The sequence below is a fragment of the Polypterus senegalus genome, chromosome 16 (assembly GCF_016835505.1).
Source record: "Polypterus senegalus isolate Bchr_013 chromosome 16, ASM1683550v1, whole genome shotgun sequence".
NCBI classification, from domain to species: domain Eukaryota; kingdom Metazoa; phylum Chordata; class Cladistia; order Polypteriformes; family Polypteridae; genus Polypterus; species Polypterus senegalus.
In genome coordinates, this window is record NC_053169.1 from 2,631,232 (window position 1) to 2,654,295 (window position 23,064).

The 23,064-nt window shown below is 44.9% G+C and overlaps 1 protein-coding gene across 2 annotated transcripts in view; it reads left to right on the plus strand.

The window, feature by feature from the left end:
• Positions 1–23,064, plus strand: part of samd12 (sterile alpha motif domain containing 12) — a 170,941-nt gene that overhangs the window by 142,187 nt on the left and 5,690 nt on the right. The window lies entirely within an intron of this gene.

Genomic DNA, 23,064 nt, shown 5'->3' on the forward strand with positions numbered 1-23,064 from the left:
GACCCCATCACTTTTGTCTTCTTATGTTGCAGCCTTGTGCTAAAATTGTTTAAATCCTTTCTTTTTTTTTTCTTCTTCTCAATACACCAGAATGACGAAGTGAAATCCGACATTTAGGAATTTATCCAAACGTATTAAAAACAGAAGATTGTGCCTCATTCTGTTGATGATCATTGAGATGTTTCTGCACCTCGTTTGGAGCCCACCTGTGGTCTGTTCAATCGATTGGACTGATTAGGAAAGGCACACAGCTGTCTGACCTGCGAGGGTCCAAACCGTGAGGTCAAAGGAGTTTAGAGACAGGATTGTGTCGACGCTCAGATCAGGGGCTTGTGTAGCATCAAAGTGTCCCAATCAGTGCTGAAGTTTTGGGGTCTCGGAAGCCATTTTGCATACCGTTTTTAGGGTTGTGGCACACATTTCTGGGGGTGTGGTCTCAGGGGTCGTGATCCTTGGATCGGTCAGCTGATGGGATGAAAGGTCAGCGTTTGCACTGAGCGTTGTGTGATCTACGGACAGAGCCTTCCAGGCTTTTCTTGTATTCACATTGTCGTTTATTTGTCACGTCTTCTGGCCTTGAATTTTGATTGTGATTTTTGGTCGCTTTGTTTTATTTTATTTTTCTTTGCTTTGCCTTTTGCAAGCGTCTCCCAGTTTAACTCACAAGATGAGTTCTCTGTTTTCCTGCCGAGTCAGGACAGAAGATTTCCGAGGGTTCAGTGTCCTCCGTAACCGCCTGCACTTGGGGTTCAGATGGACAACAGGGTGGCACGGTGCACCCCCGGCCTTACCGAGTACGCTCGTTTGGTTCTGCGCCACTTTGCAGGACGTCCTGCTTTGCTGTTTTTTTTTTTCAGTCCTTTCCCAATGCACAGCATATTCAGCATCCTGACTCTGGCTCCTGACTTTTCTCTACAGTATTCCCGATTTCAGTTTTCCTTTCAAAGGTAAAAGCTTCTAATTTTAACCTGATGTGGTGCGGTGGTGCAAAGGGCAGGGAGAGGGCAAATGCTGAATACATATTGAATTTCCACTCTAAATGAAACAGTTGAGCCACCTTTATTTAATAAAAGATACTTTATCATGACTGACATTTGCCAATTGCTGCTTGTCCACTGCTGCCGCGCCAAGCAGTTTTACATTGCGGGAGGTTTGTTTTTTTGGAAACATCTCGGCCATGTCCTTTCAGATTTCTGTTTTATTAGCACACAGGGTGATCCCTTTTTTATTATTATTAGGGCTTTGCGTTATCTTCTGTGCATTTCCATTTTCCACCTTGAAGATCAGAGTTCAGTCCTTGGTCACCGCGTCCCAGGCTGATGTCTTTATCCAGGCGTCTCTTAGGCCAATACAGGGGGGAATTTCACTCACGTTATTAGTATTTCAGATAAGCCTGTGCAGCGAAGCAAATGTGTCAAAAGAATGTCAGCTTTGAGCGTTTTTTCTTGTGTCCTATCAGTTTTTCTGTTTGAATACACACATACATTTTGAACAGGATTAACTGTACCGGATACGGCGATATAAATAGACTCTGCCAGCCAGCCAGGAGGCCTGCTTTTATTACACTGAGAGTGCTTTGCTTTTATTCCTTATAGTTATTGGTCAGTCATAAATTATATCTGTTCTATATACTATGGATAGTCACACATTTTCACCTGGGGATCACCTACCTGGCTCTGTTGAGGTAAGCAATGCCATAATTGGACAAGAGGGGGCGCTCACATTAACAGTTTCTCCCAAGAAGGAGAAGGCAGCTGACCCAACCACAGGGCCCAAAGCCGGCGCCGCACTTCCAGTCACGGCTCTATAAAAAACTCGATAGTCCCCAGGAGGAGACCTAAACTTGGCCCGGAGCAAGCACCTTCATGAAACCTGACCCTCCATTAAAGGGACCCTTTTTTGTTGAGCTGGCCTGCACAGTATGATTTTCTGAGCGCAGTATTTGTTTGTTCTATTGTAGCGTTTAAACGGGGACGTCCAGTTGGTGCCCCAGCATTTTGAAGCAGCTCATGCAGTTCTGTCTACCTGGTCACAACATACAGTAGATCAATGTGTTTATATTTATTGTATTTATTGTGTCTAGGTGGGCAGAATTGCACACAAATACAATATACATATACATACATCTATATTATGACGCACATTGGAGGCAGTCTGATAATAACCTGCCGAACCAGGGGGTGACGCTGTTTCTAATGCCTTCTCTCTTCCTCCCACCACAGGCATTCCACTGCTGATGCCCCTTGTGGTGTTCACCCTTCTTGCCAGGATTATTTAAAACTTTAGACATCGCCATTTTAAACCAGCTCTGTTCTGAACTCACATCAGTGTTGCTTTTTTTTCCTTGGCAGGGTCACTGGGTAGTGTCTGCAACTCTTGCTTTCATTACTCGATAGATAGATATTGTAGGGTACAGCCCGGACACAGACAGGTAGACATGATGTTTTCACCCAACACGCGTTTATTTTATACTATTATTTACAATAGAGTGCACAAACCCAGTGCCACAGCACCAATCACCCCTCAAGTCCAGGCCTTCTTGCAATGCCTTTCACTTCTCTGGTCCACCTCCTCTCCTCTCCTCCGAGCTCTGTCCTCTTCCACCCGACTCCAGCCATCGAATGGAGGGAGGCGGCCCCTTATACACACACCTGGATGTGCTCCAAGTGCTTTCCGACACTCTTCCGCTGGCACTCACCTGTGTGGTGGAAGTGCCAGCTGCGCACCGGGAAGCACTCCGGGTGTCCCTGTTCCTCTTCCCCCATGACTCCAAAGGCACCGGGGCGCCTACAGGGCGACCACAGGCCCCTACAGGGTTGAGCGTCAAAGCTCTGTACCCGTGGTCCTCAAAGCAACCAGGGCGGTCGTCCCTACATGGTCTGGGGAAGGCGCAAGCCCTCCTCCGGACCTCCTGGGCGTCCCGGCCGGGTTGCCACCCCAGCCATCCCCGACAGTAGATAGATAGATATTGTAATGTAGCTGGCAGGATTAGATAGATAGTTAGGTGAAAAGCACTATATGATAGATAGATGCTTTGGCGTAGTTGGCAGGATTAGATAGATAGATCAATAAATATAGTAAATCCTCTCCATCTGTGGATTCTGTTCCTGCTGATTTGCTTTTACAAGATGTAACCCACTTTGTTTATGTGGTCTACGTCTGCCTGTTCGAGGTCATATGCAGCAGTGAAATGTGAGAGTGAGCAGAAACAGGCTTGTGATACCCTTTGATATCTAGGGCTGCATGTGCGGTACCCTGAATGGATCAACATGTGTCTACCCGGCACTGACCATTGAACCCCATTACTGATGCGGGCCAGGGCTTGCCATTGTGCCATGAACGAGGAATTCCCAGTAAGGGCAGGTCATAAGCTTGCACTAATTAAGTTCATGGCTTTTGTACACGTCTTTCAAAGTTGGTTTTTCAGGAGCATAACGTGTGCAGATAACCAGAATTGACTATATATATATATATATATATATATATATATATATATATATATATATTGTGGAGTTGTGTCCCCCGGACACAGACAGACTGACTCAGAATGTCCCCAAAACACACACGGTTTTACTTTTCTGCACAACGCAACCACAAATCTTCCCAATTACTCAGTCCTTATCTTTTTGTCTTTCTTTTCTTTTCTGCCTCCACTCCTCTCCTGCAAGCTCTGTCGTCTTCCACCTGACTCTGGCTCCCCGAGTCGAGTGATTCGGCCCCTTTTACACCCCACCCGGAGCACTCCAGGGGTTCCTCAATTAAGTTCCTCAATGAACTTCTGGCTCCGGAATTATCCCAGTGCCCCCTGGTGGTGACCACGTAACCTGACAGACTTGAGCTTTACAGCCCTTTGCTCATAGCCCGATGTAATCCAGGGTGGCTGTCCTTTCATGTCCCGGGGAATGGCTTCCTGGCTTCCTGGCTTCCTGACAGGCCACAATACCCGGCCGTCCAATCCAATAAATATATGTACATACAGACAACTCTCTGTATATTGGTAACACTTTTTTAGAAAAAATCCACTGTTTAGAAAAGGTGGAACCTTGGTGGGTCAAGCTGAAAGTGAAATGAGTGGTCTTTGTCCTCCGGCCTGTTGGCAAAAGGAGTGGGGCTGTTATTATCGTATTTCACCTGGTACCGGTGCCCGTGTCTTACCTCCATTATGCTGCGGAGACACTCTCAACATACAGAACTTCTATTATATAACAAAACACTCTTCTGTGTGTCCAGTCCCTCTGAGCAATCTGATTGGCCAGGTTGGCTTTGGCTGTGGTATGATTGGTCACTTTAGATTTGGTGACGGAGACGTGAGTGTGAGACGCATTAAGAGGAGTAGAGGCGTAGGAGGCACGCTGAGGGAGTCGACTTGGCAGACAGGAAGTGTGAAAGCAGACAGAAGGTAACAAAGGCACCTCAACAATAATGACAGAGTCTGAGAAGTGGGCTTTACAGGAACACACTCGAGAAGAGGAGCGCAGATGACGAGATGTTTGCACATACAAATACGGGGGCACCAAAGGTATTTGCAGGGCAAGAGATAGCAAGTATTTTTAATTATCCAATTACGTGTCTTTAACGAGTACTATGGCGAGTTTATATTTATTGTAATACAAACAGACATAACTAAGCAAAGTGTGAGAGCACCGGCCAAGTAAACCCCATTTAACAGGCACTCCTATTAATCAAATGCAACAAAATCAATGAAAAAATGTGGGCTTTGTGACACCGTCATCCAGAGGCAATTTGCAAGTCAAGCCAGAGTACTGAAGATGCCCCCTACCCGTGCGTGTCCAACGTTACGTGTAAACAGGCGTCTGGGGTACTGAGTGTTGCTTGATAAGGGGGAAAAAATGAAATGATTTTAGCACAAGGCCGCAACATAACAAAATGTGTTAAAATGAAAAGGGTCTGAGGACCGTCGGAAGGCACAGATTGAAAAAGATGCGCTAAAACTGTCCGCCGCAGCAGCTCCTTGTGATGTTTGCAGATTTACTGCCGAAATGCTCCACTTTTTGGTTTCCCTCTGCCTGACCCATTCATTAGATTTTCAGGTCAACAGCACCTCGAAAAATTTCCCCTAGACAGGCAAAGTAGATATCGTGGTATATAAAGTCCAAGTCTAGCGCAATAAATCACAGTCCAGTGAAGAAAGGTCAAAAGTAAATCACGTAGCCTGATGATTATTATGGGGCTCGCAGAACACAGAAGGGTCCGGGCTGCAGTAAATTATTAGAAATGAAACCGGGAGGTGGGGGCTTCATGACGTAACATGACGTCCGCTTGCTTTTTTATTTTTAGATAAGGCCTCGTTAGGTGTTCTGGTTAGTGCCTGTGCACCGTAACATTGTCTGGTCCTTCAGTGACTGCTGACCTTCACTGTGGTGGTCCTACTAATGCAATTTAATTCTTTTTGAGAAGCATTTCACTCTTGTTGACTTAAAGTGAACAGTATGGATACCTTCTTTCTTAACTACTAACCATGTAGTGGCCACAAGATGAAAATTCAAGTACAGTATAATTAAACCTAACAAACAGCCAAACGGACTCTTTTATGCTCTTTCATTTTGACAGCGCCTTTTTGCGACACCATATTGTTCTTATTAGAGTGTTGACCGTTACCAAAGTGATCTTTCCCAGAATCACTTGGGAAGACCATGTCATGATTGGGCTTTATGCAGATACTTGTATTGAGGGTTTCTTGAGGGGTCTGTTATTTTTATTAAGTGCTTGAAATTGTCTGTGGTTTAGATGTTGTGTTGTGTTTTGCAACGTCATGGACGCCATTTTAGGTCTTCAATTAGCACTGTAGCCACTGAAGTATAAGGCGAGTTCAAGCACAGGTAAAACGTGTGCCGAAAGAAATCTCTCAGTTCAAAAGTCCGTTTTAAAAATATTTAGTGAAAGTTAAAAGCAAATAATCCAGACAAGAGTAAAGAAAAAAGCAGTTACACACATAGAATAAAAGGCAAAAAAGAAGAAAAATATGTCTTCTCTAAACTTAGCTTTTCTTGAGAAACTTTTAGTTATTTCTGTGCTTAAAAGTTCTTAATTTCTTCTTCTGTAAGCCTTAAGTGTACGGCTGAGCACTTAAATAAGCGTGTTGTCTTACGTGTTACTTCACACACTCAAAAGGCCCGTAGGCACGGTTTAAAACCGTGTGCCCTCTACACCTTACACATGCCAAGGCTGGTCACTAACTGAGAATAATGTTTAGTCAGAGCTGTTAGAAATGGCAAGAATATACCAGTTCAATTCTACTTATGAGGGTTATAGGATTGTCATTTAGTAAAATATTTATGTAACGATGAAATGGCGCGTACAGGCACCATCTTGAAATCCCGTCGTTAGGGGCGTGGCCTCTGAGGGTGTGACCTGTGCTGAATCAGTGCGATGGGATAAATCTGACATCTCATATGCGGATACCAAACACTCTCAAAAAAGCTTTGTGCACACTCTAGTCACGTGCCTTTTTCGGTTTTTACCTCTTGCTTGTTCTCTCAACCTCGAATTTTGCCTCTCGTTTTGGTGTTCAAGTATGCTGACAGAACAGACCATCACTTTCTAGTCCAGAGTATCCATTATCAGGATTCCCATGGTGGTGCACATTACAGTTTTTTGATTTGTATATTCCTCTTTACAGACTCATATATATTTTTCTAGTTAAAAGACCCACTGAAGCCCATATGTGACAACAGCACTAATATATTTTCTGGTTAAAAGATTTTTTTGCTTAGCTTTTTAAACGTAACCACTAATCGACTGTTTTTACTGGTTGCGAGTCTCATCTTCCGATCCTTTTTCATTAAAATCTTTTACTGTCTCGTCAGTACGACTATCAGCAAAGTGTTTTCTAAGGCAACTGGGAGAAAAGGTGCAGTCAATGCCAGCAAAGGGGTCAAACTGAGAGATCAAAGCCAAAACGAGTGACAAAAATCGAATATTTCAAGAACAAAAGTCAAAACCAGGAGGACAAAAAAAACGACTGGATCATTTTGAAGAAAATAGTTCTGATATCCGCAAACACAGATGAGGAAGTTCTCTGAGTGAAAACATTTTTACTTACCACAGGATTACAGGAAGGACACACACCCTAACAACGCAGAATGCTCGCCTTATGATGGGAGACACAAAATGGTGGCACCGAAAACGGAGCAGAATTAGCTATGAATTAATAAACGGACTTAATCCTTACCTAGCAAAAAAAAAATTCAAAATGAGTGGTCATTCGAGAAATTTAATAAGGAAAGCCTCATAAAAAATCAAGTAAGTACCAGTTCCTAACACCGGGAAGACAATACTGAACTTACAAGGCTCCAGACCTGTAGCTTGAATCGTGGTCGTGAGTCGTAATCCAGAAAGGGGACAGGAAGTAAATTACAATCAGAGAGCAGAGAAAAATGGCTATAAGCAGTTAATTCAAAATCTAACAAAACAAAAATGATGCAAAGGGTTTTATTACACAACCCCAAATCTTGAATGTGTTGCACCAGGTTTTTAAAACTTCATGCAAGTGACATCGCAACGTGAGCCCTCTGGGAATCGCTTACCAGCATCCTAAAGCATGATTGTGTCCTTTAGGAAAACAAGACGATGCTGCGAGCGAAGCAAAAGATGAATAAAAACACTCAGTTTTGTTAGGGTACTGGTAAAGGTACACCGTGAGATCAAAAGAAAATGAACCAGGAGAGATAGCAAAGTGGTCATCACCGAGAAGAGTGTTAAACCAAGCGTTAAAACTGAATACGTAACCTAAACCTGGAAGTCAACATTCAGAATGTCTTCTTGAGGTGACAGCAGTTTTGAGAAAAATTGTAATCGATAGCTGACACGATGAAGACAGCATTCACGTAGGGCTCATAACCGGAAAGACAACAATTGAATAACAAAGCTCTGAACGTCGCCACAGAACAGTGCAGTGAGTCGTAAGCCATAAAGGGCGCACATAAACAGCAGCAAAAAAAAATACCCAAGAAGGCATTGCTGCAGAAATGGGCGGGGGGACCTAGCGATCATTTTCATCTTCAGCCAATCACATTTAAAATGTTTTCTATTGGCCTTCTGATTGATGTGCGCTAGCAATAACAAGATTCACTGAAGTCGAGTTAGCATCGACTTTCCAACGTGGTGTCATCTCCATAAGACAAACAAGATGGCAACCACGAGAGATGGTGAATCGTTTTTAACGATGTTAAAAATATAAGAAAGCAAAAGACGAACAGAACCACTAGATTTTTTGTGAATTTCCCCTTGGGATTAATAAAGTATCTATCTATCTATCTATCTATCTATCTATCTATCTATCTATCATATAGTGCCTTTCATATCTATCTATCTATCTATCTATCTATCTATCTATCTATTGATTATATAGTGCCTTTCACTCATCTATCTATCTATCTATCTATCTATCTATCTATCTATCTATCTATCTATCTATCTATCTATTCCTTGATCTCAGAAACGCAAAAAAAAAAAAAAAGGTGCAAATTATTTTTTAGAGACCAACAAACAATTGTAAAAAATTTGAACTTGTTAGCCAGATCGTGACAGATTTTATAACGAGCTCCTTTGTCCCCACTAAGCTGGTGAAACAATCCCTGCTACGATTACACGTGTTCATGTTATACACCTTGCAGAAGAACTCGGGCCCCTTGCTTCAAAAGAACAATCGTCATGTTGATCTCCTCCTTCACTTGGAATCGATCTGAACAAGCGCGCCACTCATGACACGTCACACAGGCTTATGGCACAAAACCGAATGCTCAGCCCCCTCATCATGTGGCCGCTGCACGAGTGGCGCTGCGTAGTGACAGCCCAGATGGGAGGGGCTAGATAAAAAATGTTGATGAAAAGCAGTGATTGGGGCGGAGCCTCCGTCCATTCCCAGTATCACTCGTTCAGCTTCTAGATATCAAAAGCCCATCTTGTCCAAAACTCTCACAGCCTCCAGACGGCAGATGACACTCAGTGTTAAAGCTGCAATGGCTGCTCCAAAAAGTTACTGGCTTCTCTTGAAAGTATAATATGAATCCCATGTGTTCTTTTGTATAATGGACTCCAGATCAGAAGTGGTGCCAAACTGCAGGATTCCAGATTGTTCTCCATTATCCAATTTGGTATGTGATACTCAGATTTGGATTCACGACAAGGTTATATTTTATTGATATAAATCTTGCTGACGTGTTTTTTAATAATACTCAGGACGACTGGAGGTGCTCTTAAGACATTCCCTGAATTCTTGGGAGGCCAGAACTCTAAAAGGGGCCTCATTTATTTGATTCGCACACATATAGTGCCTTCACTTTGTCACATTTCGTTATGTTGTTGCAGCCTTGTGCTAAAATCGTTTAAATTCATAAAGCAACACCTGATACCCCAGGATGGCAAAGAGAGGATTTTAGGAAGTGTTGTTAAAAATAAAATCCTGACATGTTCCTTTGACACGAGTATTTAGACCCTTTACTTCGTTGTGCTGGCAATTCCAGACTGGAATCTTCTTGGGTTAGACACAGGACAGCTGCTCACACTTGGATTTGGGGATTTCCTGCCATTCGCCTGTGCAGATCTTCTCCAGCTCTGTCAGGTGACCGATGGAGACCATCAGTGGACGGCTATTGTCACGTTCGATTTTGTTCAAGGCCAGGCTCTGTCCGCGCCACTCGAGGTCACTCCCAGAGTTGTCCTTAAGCCCCTGCTGCGTTGTCTTTGCTTTGTCCTGTTAGAAGGTGAACATTAAGCCCAATCTGAGGTCCAGAGCGCTCTGACGCAGGTTTTCATTATGGGTATCTCTGTACTTCACTCTGTTCGGTTTGCCCTCATCACTGACCAGTTTGCCAGTCCCTGATCCTGCCACCACTGCGCTTCTCCTTTGGAATGGTATTGCGCAGGTGATGAGCATTGCCTGGTTTCTTCCAGACGTGACCCTTAGAATTGAGTTTCATCATTCCAGTCAATCTTGTTTCTCAAAGTCTGAATGACCTTTAGGTGCCCTTTTGCAAACTCCCATAATGCCCAGATTACTTTAGTGTTGCAGTGATGATTATCCTTCTGGAAGTTTCTCCCATTTTCACATAGCCAGAGTGACCCTCTGGTTCTTCGTCACCCCCTTCTACCAGGGCCCTTCACACCCAATTGCATAGTTTGGTCAGGCGATCAGCGCTAGGATGAGTTGTGTCTGTTTCAGCCTTCTGCCAGTTAAGAATTACGGAGGAATCTTCAGTGCTGTAGCCTTCCCCAGACCTGCACCTCAACACGGTCCTGTCTCTGAGCTCTTCAGGCATTTCCTTCAACCCTCACCTGTGGGACCTTCTCTAGACAGGTGTGTGCCTTTACTAGTCCTGCGCATTCAGGTCAGTTTAGCACAGGTTGGACTCCATACAAGGTGTAGAAACATCTCAGTGATGACCAATAGAATGGGATGCACCTGAGCCAAAGCACAGGGTCAGAATATTTCTGTCAGTTGGCACTTTGCCACCACACAAACATTTTTCAGGCTTTTTAGAAACTTTTTACTATTCCTACTTGAAGAACTCAGGCCATTTCTAGTTCCTGGTAGGGCATTTCTGGTACTCATTTTAGCCCCAATTCCAAGGGTGTGTACTTTTTGTACAACCAGGAACTGTCATATGTGGACCTCGGACAATGAATTGTGCTGATTGGTTGACCATAAGTACTGGCAGCACCTTACATATCTGTTGGTACTTTGGAGAGTTATTGGTCAAGACGGAGCTCCACGCTTCACACCGCCTCACTCTCTCTTCAGAACTGCCTCCGTGGTGGGCCGCACCACACACCGCATCAGAGCGATAACCCGCTGTGAAGACGCGATGGCTTTGAAACAATGAAGGTTTCCTGTGTGAAATCCAGAGGGAGGTCCTCCATGTACTCCTGATCACCACCCTGTACACCACATTGAAGTAATTTAGGGGAAGGTCCTCCATTAAGTCACGATCATTTTAAAATAATAAGGTGTTGTCCCCTTTGAACATACTGCACTTGTTTCATCGTCCTCATATTGTGCATTCAGGTTACAGTTCCTGTTGTGAGGTGGGAACATAACAAATGAAAATGGCCAAGGGCCAGCATACAGGAACTCGGCGATTCCTCATAGCGTGGGACCCCCTGGCAACTGCATTAAGACGGCCCTGCCATGGTGACTCGGTTTTCTCCTTTATGCTCTTTATTGTGTGGATGTTTCTAAAATCCCATACACTTACCACTCTATGATCAGGTACTTTAGTACCCGGCAATTAGAGAGAGGAAAGAAACAGGCAGGAGTTACGTTCCACGTTTAATTACCGTATTTATTACTGACAAAATGGCCAAAAGTATTAAGGAAGCAGAATACAATGTGAATACTGGCCAAGCACACCCTTACAGCCTGAGGAGCAGAGCATCTTGGTGTCCATCGGCGGCTCTCAGCTTATCTTCAGTCTGACTTGGTCTTTGCTACCACATGGCCTTTGAATTAAGGGTATTGAAACGGGCCACAGGCCTGTCTCCGTATGGCTGCCGAGATCGAATGGTCTTCATCATGGTCTTCTCTTCATGGCCAGATGGTGAAAGTGAGAGAGAGAGGGGGGTAAAGGCAAGGAAAGTGACCAACTTCTTACCATTCTTACCACTAAACACCAACCAATGGGGTGGTCGTAGTGCAGAATGCTAAACAGCCAATCTTTAGACCAACAGAATTAGCGTATCTGTCCTTTCCTGACCAGTCACCAATGAAAGCACACGGGTACAACTCGTCCCCCAGTTGCTTTGTTTAGTTAGTTTATGGCCTTCCTGCAGGTGATGGCTTATGTGCTCCAAGTCCAAACACAGTCAGCCTCGTCGAGCTGGTCTGTCGCTCCAACCCTCACCGTAAACGTACCATCCTGAGTCCCTCCTGAAGACTGAGAGGGTCGGTTATCTAGACATCAAAGCTGTTCTCATCCGTGAAGTAAACACTCTCTTACATTACATAGCTTTCTCTAGCTTACAAATAAATACATGCAAAATATTTATAAAATTTATAAACCCCTCTCTTAACTCAATTTCTCTTTTTGTAAAATCTTGATTGCTTTGTATGGATTGTAATAAAATTAATAAGAAATTTTATAAACCCCATTGCTGCACCCACATAGTAGTGAAACAGGACAAACTTTGAAAATGAATAGACGTTGGCACCGTATCTGATCGTGTTCAGGTGTGACGTTAGAGCGCCCCCTGCGTGGGGAGACGAGCACGTGGCCATGATATCTCTGCCAATGAGCAGCAAGTTTCTAAAACACACAGAGCTCTGATCTCTCCAATCTCAAAAACGTCAAACGTTACTCCTTAACAATCTCCAGATGATAATGTCTACTGGACAAACAGGTAAGTGGAGGCAAGGTGCGCTCCAACATGTGGCGCCTCCCCCTCCCCTTGGCCTGCAGCCACTCTCTCGGATCCATGCTAATAAATCGGCACCGTAAGCGAACTGTGATACATAATGCAATGAGAAAAGTCACAAAATCAACCAGAATGTTGAAGCAAATTCTTGAAAAAAACCCAATCTAATTCCTTTAAGTAGTTCCCTTGTGAAAAGCAGACAGACGGACAGACAGATGTTCGATTTTAATATATAATATGTATATATATATACATACATATTGTAAATGATCCACATAACACGGAAAGAGGTTTGGGGGCAGCCAACCATATACTTGAAGCTGTGGCTCAAATTAAAACAGATCAGCCCGTAACAAAGAACAAGAAGAACAGCAAAACATTGTGCTTATAAGTAAGGTAGACGGGAAGTGATTTCATTGGGCAGGAACTGGAAAAACATCCTCCGGACCAGACGTGACGTCTTGATGTCGGAACCGGAAGTGACGTCATCGGACCCATGTGGAATTTCCGGTGATCGGTCTGCTAATGGAAAAGAGCAAGGATTAGTGCACTGCGCCATCCCCTGGTTTGGCGAGGAATTGCCGTCTTTTGAGCCTTTTAGCTGCCTTCCATGCATGCGTGTGTGACAATATATATATATATATATGTAGATATACAGTAGATATATACTGTAGATTGTAATAACTATGAGTCTCCAGGCATCATAAAGGTTTGGGGCAGCCACCCGTATATTATATCCCAGCTGTAAAAGTTTTTGAAATATTTGAATAGAAATATGAGTCCAAAACAGAACTGACTCTTTGGAGGTAAGATGGCGGTTTTAAGGGCTGGGGAAGGAAATGATGTCATCTATGCCGGAACCAGAAGTGACCTCATCAGAGGTGCTGGCGCCGGAAGTGCCGGAACTTGCTGAGATTTCCTGGGAATGGTCTGCAAGAAACTGAGAGAGACAGTCAGCACACTCTGCCACCCTCTGGTCTGGTGTAGTATTACAGTTGCCCAGGCCCTTTAGCTGTCTCCTACTCACACGTGTGTGACAAGATAGACAGATGTCACACCAGCACAGCGTCTGAAGACCTTGTGAAGGCCTTGCAGACATTTACAGTCCATCGAACGTGACAAAGGAAATGGAAAGGACTTAGCAAACCAATTACTACAGTTTTTTAAAAAAAAAAAAGTAACGTGCGTCTCCTTATTCACCCTTCAGTTTTCTAAATTTACTTTTTCCATCCCGCCGTTTCATGGCTTCACTGTGGCAGTTGCTTGTAAAGCCCTGAAGTGCGTAGGACAATCAATGGAATGTTTCTTAGTTAACTCCAGTTACCTTAAATGCTTGGAATTCCCTGTTAATGCATGGAAATGCTGGCGACATAAGTGGCTTGAAAATTTGCATAAGTAATATAAGGAGTTTAGAGTGGCGGCCCGGTGGCACAGTGATTACCACTACTGATTGAGCACCACATTCAGGCCTCGGCCCGGTCACTTCCTGTGTGGTGCCTGAATGTCCTCTCCATGTCCGTCTGCTTTTTCACATATACTGTTTATTGTCTTACATCCCAGTGGCACGCCAACCAGTATAACAGAGAGTTTAGTTAGTGTGGCTGAGTTCTGCCATGAACTGGCACCTTCCCTTTCTTGTGCAGGATGACGCCCCTGACGTTGGATTTAAGAGATGGGTGGATGTTTTCTTCACTGCACAGAAGTTTATTTAGAAGGATTCCAGGAAAACTGGAAAATAAAAGTGAGACGGGGGAGGGGGGGGCGTTGTGCCCACGCCTCGTTATCTTCTTAGTTACTGTACAGTGCGTTTTCATGAAGAAATATGAAATATTGTGGATTTCAATAACAATGGCTGTTAGGGAGTCATTCTTCACCGAAAAGGTCAACAAACAAACATCTTGGCATTTCACATTCCTGCTGACAGATGTAAATTTCAGACTTTGCACATCGTTTACCGGGCACCAAGTCGGCAGCAAATCAAGATGAATCAGACTAGCGCTGAGCAGCTACTGTACCTCACCTGCTTCTAGTTAATGGAGAGTTACGGTATGGCGTAATCGGAAAGTGTCACAACTACGGGATGTGCAAAGTGACCGACGGCAGACGCGCATCACTTGCTTTATTTTCCGAGTGACAAGGTAGACACCAAACTGAAAGCAGTTGAGGGTTCATTAAATGGACGGACCTTCATTACGTACCCATTCACACTTAAAGCAGGGTTTTAGCATTAGACCATTGTGACCTGTGGGGGGCGCTGCAGCATCCCAAACACAGACACAAGTCCTCATTACGAACGTATTATTAACAGTTACCTTACTAAAGGCTTCTTTATCAATTTACAACACCACACATTAGAATTCTTTCTCTTTTTGCTCACTGGCTTCTCCTCCACTCCTCCCAGGTGAGTGTTGCCCGTCTCTCTTCTCCCAGTTCCAACTCCACCTGGATGTGGCAGAGCAGCACCTTTTTATCTTGGACAGTAGTGCTAGGGAACATCCCATCCGGGTCAATCGGAAATCTTAGAAAGTAGGGATTACTAATCCCAATAGCTCCCCCTGGTGGACCCCACAGAACTCAACCGGGCTGCCCCATGGAAATACAACTGTGGGTGTCTGTGTGCAAATCCTAGGATGGGTGTGCTGCCATCTAGTGTATCGGGGCGCCACTGCTCTGAATGCACGCTGTGTAATGAATCGGGTTCTGTCCCGATCAGGATGCCAGCCTATTCCTGTCGTCCGTTGCAATGTAAAACTCCTAATCCGCTTCTGAAGTTATTTGCCGTTATTTTCAATGACACCATGTCACATCTTACTGTTTAAGGAGGAAGCGGTTTAGAAAACAGCAGCAGTTTTACGGGCAGCTTGAGCCAAACTCTCGTTCAGCTGAACTGAATGATAACACCGGTGAAGAGAGAGCGTTTTTGAAGAGTTTTAAATGGACACGTGAGATGCGGGAGGAGTGAAGCTTGAAACCTCTAAACTACGTATGTCACATCCGGGGGCGACGTGGGGACACAAGTCTATACTGACCTGGTCAAGCAGGGTTGATCACTTTGCTCTGTCTATATATTTAGAAAGTATTTGGAGCCCCTCGCTCTCTGCACACTTTATTAACTTGGATGAATTTGACATACGCTCATGATATCAAAGCGAAGACCTGCTTTTAGAGCCACAGCAGGCAGCCATTAGGAAGACGTGAAAATGACAATTCAAGCACAGTGAGGGGGTCACAAAGGAATGGACTGAGCTCTATAGAGAAGGACACTCATATGGTACGTACGTCAAAAAAACCTGAACTGTTATATATAAGAATATTATCATACAGTTTACAGCAGGGATCCCCAACTCCGGTTCTGGAGGGCCGCAGTGGCTGCAGGTTTTCATTCTCACCCTTTTCTTAATCAGTGATCTGTTCTTGCTGCTAATTGAACTCCTTTTCCTTTCTTTTTCATTGACTTGTTTTTTAAGGTTTGTTCCCCTGAATCTCTTTGTCGTTCCTCTGATTTGCTTCATTTCTTTCCTTAAATGGCACCCAAACAGAAATGAAACGTGAAGTGAGTGAGCCGACAGAAGACCAGCTAAGTCAGGGCCTCAAACTCCAACCAGTTTCACTCCAACCAGCTGCTTAATACAACAACAACAACATTTACTTCTATAGCACATTTTCATACACACAGTAGCTCAAAGTGCTTTACATATTAAAGAATAGAAAAATGAAAGACACAATTCTAAAACAAAATAAATCAACATTAATTAACATCGAATAAGAGTAAGGTTCAATGGCCAAGGGGGACAGAAAAAACAAAAAAACTCCAGATGGCTGGAGAAAAAATAAAATCTGTAGGGATTCCAGACCATGAGACCACCCAGTCCCCTCTGGGCATTCTACCTAACATAAATGAAACAGTCCTCTTTGGATTTAGGGTTCTCACGGAAGGGCTTGATGATGATGATGGTCACGTAGACTTCTGCCTTTTAATCCGTCCATCATTGTTGGAGCCTCATGTTAATGAGGCTCTGATTCTTTTCACTAATTAAACCCGCTCTTTAATTCCATGGCTTGTTGCTGCTCTCATTGTGCAATAGCAGACATTTCCGAAATTGTCGATTTTTCTCTTTTCTGTTAAAATGTTTAGGGGACTTGAGCAGATCAGCATTCCTGAGACCTTCACCTTTCTTTATTTTCAGATATTATATGATGGTCACAGTTTGGCTCATTTTGTATCTCATTATTGTTTGGCTGTTAATTAACTCTTTCAGGGCTGATGTCGACTTTTGTCAAACTGCAAGAAAACGCATCGTTACATTTTAGGTCGACTCTCTTTGCTAGAAGGAAAGTTACATAGCTGTGTTAATTGAACCTCGATTCGCGTCATGTGCGTGAGTAGCGAAGAGCAAACAACCTCTAAAATGGCGCAGAAATCAGGTGAGTGACCAAAGCAAATGTGCAGAGCAAAATACTCCATGGACGTTTAACGTAATTTCGTTGAACAGGACTCTGACTTGTTGGACTCCGAGTTTGATGCAAGTGATCTGGAGATGGATATCAAAAACGAAAGTGAGGTACCAGCATCATCTGATCAGTCCCCAGCTGATCGTAGTGCTGAACACGTTTGTGTAGCTGATGCACCTACAACAGCATTTGCCTGGGAGGACCACCACTTATGATGATAAGAGGTATAAACCATTTGGCGTCACACTGCAACTGCCACCTCCACTCACCTGCTGTGCGAAGACAGCCAGTCAGCTGGCCCATCATGCATTCCTGCAGACCATTGAGGTGCCCCCACGCAGCCACTGCCACCAGAGATGCCAAACATGTGCCAGCAGCAGCCACAGCACATAGCAACCGAAGTTTTATGTTGACTTACGTGTGAAACCATTGCTTTTTTGGAAAAAATATTCAGCCCTCAAAGAGTTAAGGAAAAAGAAACAATTAAGGGGTCTGAGTCTTCAAAAGCAAGTCAATTAAAATGAATTCGAAGAAGTGAATTAGCAGCAAAAACAGCTCACTGATTAAGAAAAGGGTTAGAATGAAAACCTGCAGCCACTGTGGCCCTCCAGGACAGGAGTTTGGGACCCCTGGTTTACAGTAATTCGGTTTTAGTCGTCAAACATCTCCATCAAGACGAAAATCCCCCTTTAAAGGTCGTTGATCCTGCCAGTCCTTCTGTACGGACCTGAAACGGTGACTGTTCTCAAGTCTGAGCAGAATCAACTGGAAGTCTTCCAAATGTCTTGTCCACGTTAGTTCCTGGCTGTCACTCTTCGGGACCAACTTCGAAACGAGACCATACTGAAGAGGTGCGATAGCCAACTGATGGTGGACGTGGAGGTCCATCGGACACAACTACACTGGTTTGGAAGAAGCTGAGATGGCCATCCCTCTGACCAGTTCTCCCATCTCAGCTGAGAACTTCTCAAGCTCTGTTAGAGTGACCATTGAGTTCTTGGTTACCTCTCTTCTGGCCCAGTTACTCAGTTTGACCAGATGGCCAACTCCTGGTGGGATTCTTGAGGCCACTGTGCTCATGGGAACCCTCCGACCCTTTGGAAATGGCTTGATCCCGATTCTCTGATCCAGGCCTCAACACATTGTGATCGCAGAGGACTACAGGGAATGGGACAAGTGTATTGGATCTCAAGGAAGGGACTTTAACGACGCTTGATGATATTTTTATTTTTCCTTAACAGTTCCAGAGATTTTTTTGACGCATGTCCCATATGAGCGTTCTCCTCTGCAGCGCTCAGTCCATTCTTTCGTCACCCTCTCACTGTGGTTGAATTGTCATTTTGAGTCTTACTAATGGCTGCCTTCTGAGGCTCTCTCCTTGGACCGTGTGGCCACCGTCACCGTGACCTTTGGGTGTTCTTCTCATTGTCACTCATTGAAGACGGTGCGGTCCTGTAAATGTTCTGACACTCAGGTGATGCCAGTATTTGTCACTCCTGAAGATGGCATGCAAATGAGAAGCTTCTTGTGGGTACGACGTTTTCTTTTTTTTGGGGAAGCTGATCTGCTGGTTTCCTTTCAGGCTACAGAACAGTTAATTCTTTTCTTCTGGCCCTAAAATGTCACAAGGCCCAATTTGATACAGTAGAGCAGCTTGATGCCAACGCAAGATTGAAGCGCCAGGTGTGATTAAATAAGATCCCACATTTCATTCAAACTTTAATTTTCCCCTCACACTTGAGCAGCTGGAGCCCACTGCATGGGCCTGATAGACAGACAGTGGATTCCATTTATGGCACATACATACAGTAATGGAAAAACGCGTTTAAATGTCATTCTCTTCTGGCCCGCTGTGAATTGGTTTAGGTCATGTGTGCTTTAAGTTGTTTAGCGGCTGATGGCAGAGTGTTACAAATCTAATTTATTTCTCATGGGAGTAAGATTGATAATGCTGTTATCGTTATGAAGACAGCCTGAATTTAAAAGGCTTCAGACCTTATGAGGTGTTTGGTGTTTACAGCAAATTGACAGGAGAGATCCACTCCATCCCCAAGGAGAAGACACTGCGTGAATAAAATTAAAGCCAGACGGCCGGACTTGTTTTTTTTTTTTTTAAATATGCTCGACTGTGGGTATGCGGCCCGTCTTTTGTGTCTGAATGCCAAGCGTTGTGGAGGGAGCTGGTGTTCACGGATGGAATCTGAAAGAAGCGCTGGCCTTTGTGGACATTTGCTGAAAGAGGACCTCGTGTCGTCCCCAGGCCTGGATGGTGCACTGGCATGCCAGCCGGCTTTGGGTTGGCATACTGCTTTGCCCTCACTGCTCTTCTCCCTTCCTGCCGTTTACCTCAATGTGGCTTATCATTTGTGATGGAAACCGGGGTGTCAGCAAGCCCCAGACACACTCACACAGAGAGTCCCGGGTTCAAATAAAGGAAGGTTTATTCACCAATTCCTCCACAGATATTTACGGGTTCTCTCTCCACAATGCCGCTCTTCTTGCCACCACAGCACTGCCCCCCCTCCAGTCGAGTGTTGCTCTATACCCTTCCAGCTCCAACTCCGGCCTGGACAAGGGAGTGCAGTCCTTTTTATTAAGGACCTGGGAGTACTACTGGTGCCAGGGCCGGTGCCCGATGGAAGTACTTCCGGGTTATACAGAAGTCCCATTCATAAGAGAGTGCATCTCCCTGCAGCACCCCCATGTGGCACCCATGGTCCCCTGCAGGGGGTGTGTTGCTGGACTACATCTCCCAGCATTCCCTGCTGGTTCCCAAATGGACACTGATATGGAGGGCTGCTGCCATCTAGCAACCCAGGGGAGTTAGGAGATCCTAGCGACATCTTCTGGTGGTCGTCTGTCTGCCCATCCACTTCAGCCATCACTTCCAGGCTTGGCTCCTTCCTCTCTCCTGGTCGGCATACCCATCTGTCTGCTCAGAACCTCCCATCTGGGTAAGGAATCATCCCCTTCTCTGGTCGGAATGCCCCTCCAACCCCTGTGGCATTTTCAGTTCTCTGATAGAAATGTTAATTATGTTCAGTTGTCACCAAAATGCAAAACATTCATTCAGCAAAAAGCAGGAATTGTTGAAAAATAGAAATGTACCCACCTATTGTGCCCTGGCCTGTGCCAGCTCTGTTGGGGCACCGGTGATAAAGAAACAGTCTGTGAAGTTTAGCCCAACACAAAACAAACATAATAAACCATCCTCATGGTCACATAACCCAGTTGAGGGTCATGAGAGGCTCAGGCCTGTCCCAGCAGCATCGGGCTCAAGGCAGGAACCATCAGTGGGTGGACAGCGAGGCCGTCACCGGGTTCAATGACTACAAAACGGAACAAAGCAATAAAACCGTCTGCTTTCATAATCCCCTTCTCTCAGCATCACGGTGGGTTAGGGTGGAAGCCTCACCCAGCAGCAAAGTGCCAGGCAGGATATGTTTAAGTGCTATGGTGGATCGTAACAGAGTGACAACGTGAGAAGAGGCGTAACCTGGCCGGGATGGGGCTGCGCTGTTATACCAGTCAAGGGGGTGAGATTAATGGATGGACTGGGGGAGGCCGTTTATCAAGAGAAAGGCATGAGAGTTGTGATAGTTGGCAGTAATGCACTGGCGTAGACTCAGTATGGACGCCCACCGTGGTCAGGTTGACTAAACCACATGCATCTGCACCTGAGTGTACGGTCAGCCGATCGCCCCCTCAACACCCTGGAGCTGCTCCGCCACACCACCACACTCACCTACTCCTCCGAAGTCTGAGCGCCCACTCGGTAACTGCACATCACCACGGACCCCAATGCACATAGCCGCCCTCCCATTGTTTAGTGTAATATTTCAGTCTTTTCTTTATTACATTATTTTTTTCTTTAATATATAATAGTTTTTATTTTAGCCTATAAATCCATTAGGCAACATAGGTATAGTCATCTAAGGGGCATGCTTCAGACACTGAGGGGCACCCAACACCCCCAGGTCATAGAAATATGACGATAATGCCCTCGGTATGTACAGAAAGGGGGCACCAGCTGGTCATCTAACTGTGACGATGCTGAGTGGCCGCTGTTACCAGCTGGGCACCGTTTATGAAAATGAAAGCACGCACACTGTGTATGGCAAGGGGCTCACACTCCTTTAAATGTGCAGTAATGTACCATCTGTGCATTTGAGGGACTGCGTGCCCCAGAGCACCAAGTGGGACCCAAATATAACCCAACCACCCTGCCTAGAGCTCCATTCAGGTCTCACCTCCTCCTTTACTTCCACTCAAGTTAGACGTTCATCGTACTCGGTAAACCTGACCTGACTTGACTTGAACCCCGAGGTCCTGTGTGAGGCCCGTCAATGCCCAGTGTTTGGCGCACAGATGGGCACTGCCACGGCCCTCTTTTCTCATCATGACTGTCACCCTGATTCATTTCACATGGGAGCGGCACATCCGTCACAATAAAGTTGAGCTTTCCAGCTTTCTCGGAGCTGGCAGAATGACAGATGAGCGCACCGTGGCCAGCCAGCCTGCCTATTCCATGCCAGCCTCCGCCTTCTCATTTCTTTTCTAACTTGCTCTTGATTTCCCTGGCACTTTATTTATTTCATTTTATTTATGCTCATTGAATATTAGACACTCGTGTTGTAGCCTCCTGTAATGATAATGGATTGCAGTAACTCAGGGCTAAAATAAATAAATAGATCCCGTTGGTGGGCATTCAGATGGATGGAGAATTGGGCTTCGTTTGAAATGAGCTGCCAGCCGCTTCTATGAGAGGAAGAGGAGGCCTGACGTGTTAATCAAATTCCATCAGAATTAAACAAATGTCATTCAATTATGTAATTTCAAGCGTGATTCTGTGGAAGAGCATTATGGGAATGATATCGCAAGTAATTCGAGTTTTTATTGTAACCCTTGGTGAGCCTGTGAAGACTGGCAACTGAAGCTTCTTATAAACCCAAAATTGAGCGCCCTGGAATTCCGCGGCTCTCCCTTTGCTTCAGTTTTCAAATTTATTAACACAAATGAACGTCCGTGGATGAGCAGCATGGCTGTCGTGTCTTAGCCAGTGTGTCTCAATCCTCTCTCAAGTGTAAAGGGAGCTTCATTTTCGTCGTGCCGTGATTTGGCAGGCAGATTTGATTTTTTTCCGTCTGTTCTTCTGTGTTTAAAATTTTTTCTAAGATCTTTCCCAGGGTTTCATAGGCCAAGGAATCCTTTGCAAAGCAAAAACTAAAGGCAATCTGAAAATCACACAGTGTGACCACAAGGGGGCGCCACTGAGCCCCAAGCCACAGACCCAATGTCACACAATGCCGCGTTCACATAAAATGATTTTATTTGTAAGTGCCAGCCAGGATTCTCTCCTTCCGTCCTCCTGATGCTCGTCGCCCGTCGCCCGCTGCCTCCAGACTCTGACTCCTCGAGGTGAGGTGGAGCGGCTCCTTTTACCTCACAGTAACTCCGCTGCGGGACGTCCCATGAAGCTGAGACTGACATGTAAATCCAGCGACGTTTGTCATGTAATGCAGACTTTGCTTTCCTTAAAGGGTCCGGGCCCAACACTGGTCAGTTCGCCCCCTCGCTGCGACAGATGGCTCCAAAACGGTTAACCAAAGGTCTCATCTGATCCTGTAGGGCCTGAGCACCGGCTGATTATAGAGGTCGGTCTGTCTCTTTAATATTTGATATTACTAGTGTAACAGAAAGAGAGGACAATGATAACAGAGTTGGAGTGCCAAGATACCATACCATACCATACCATATTTATTTGTTGAGCGCTTAAAAACACAGCATTACAACTGACCAAAGCGCTGTACAGTTACAACAAGCAGGACTAAAAGCAAAATATTAAAAATAAACATTAAGAGAGAATTAAAACAGAGATACTAAAAACAGGTCAAGGGACCAAATAAAATAGAGAAAATAGCAAAAGGCAAGTGGAAAATGAAACAGGTTAAGAATTAAAAGCCAATGTGAAGAAGTGCGTTTTTAGGCGAGATTTGAATATGATGGCCACTCCAGAGGCAGCAATAACACACAACATAGTGCAGAGTCCTTTCTACCGATGGGACTTCAAGACAGAACTCTTCCAAGATGGCGGAGCTTCTGGTTTTGGGCCCTTCTGACAGGATGAGGCGGGTCCGGGTGGACGGACAGCGGAAGTGACATCAGAGGTCTCCTAGCTGTCAATCAACCGGTCTGCAGAGTGAGAAAGAGCGAGAGTGGCATTAGGACACAGCGCCAACC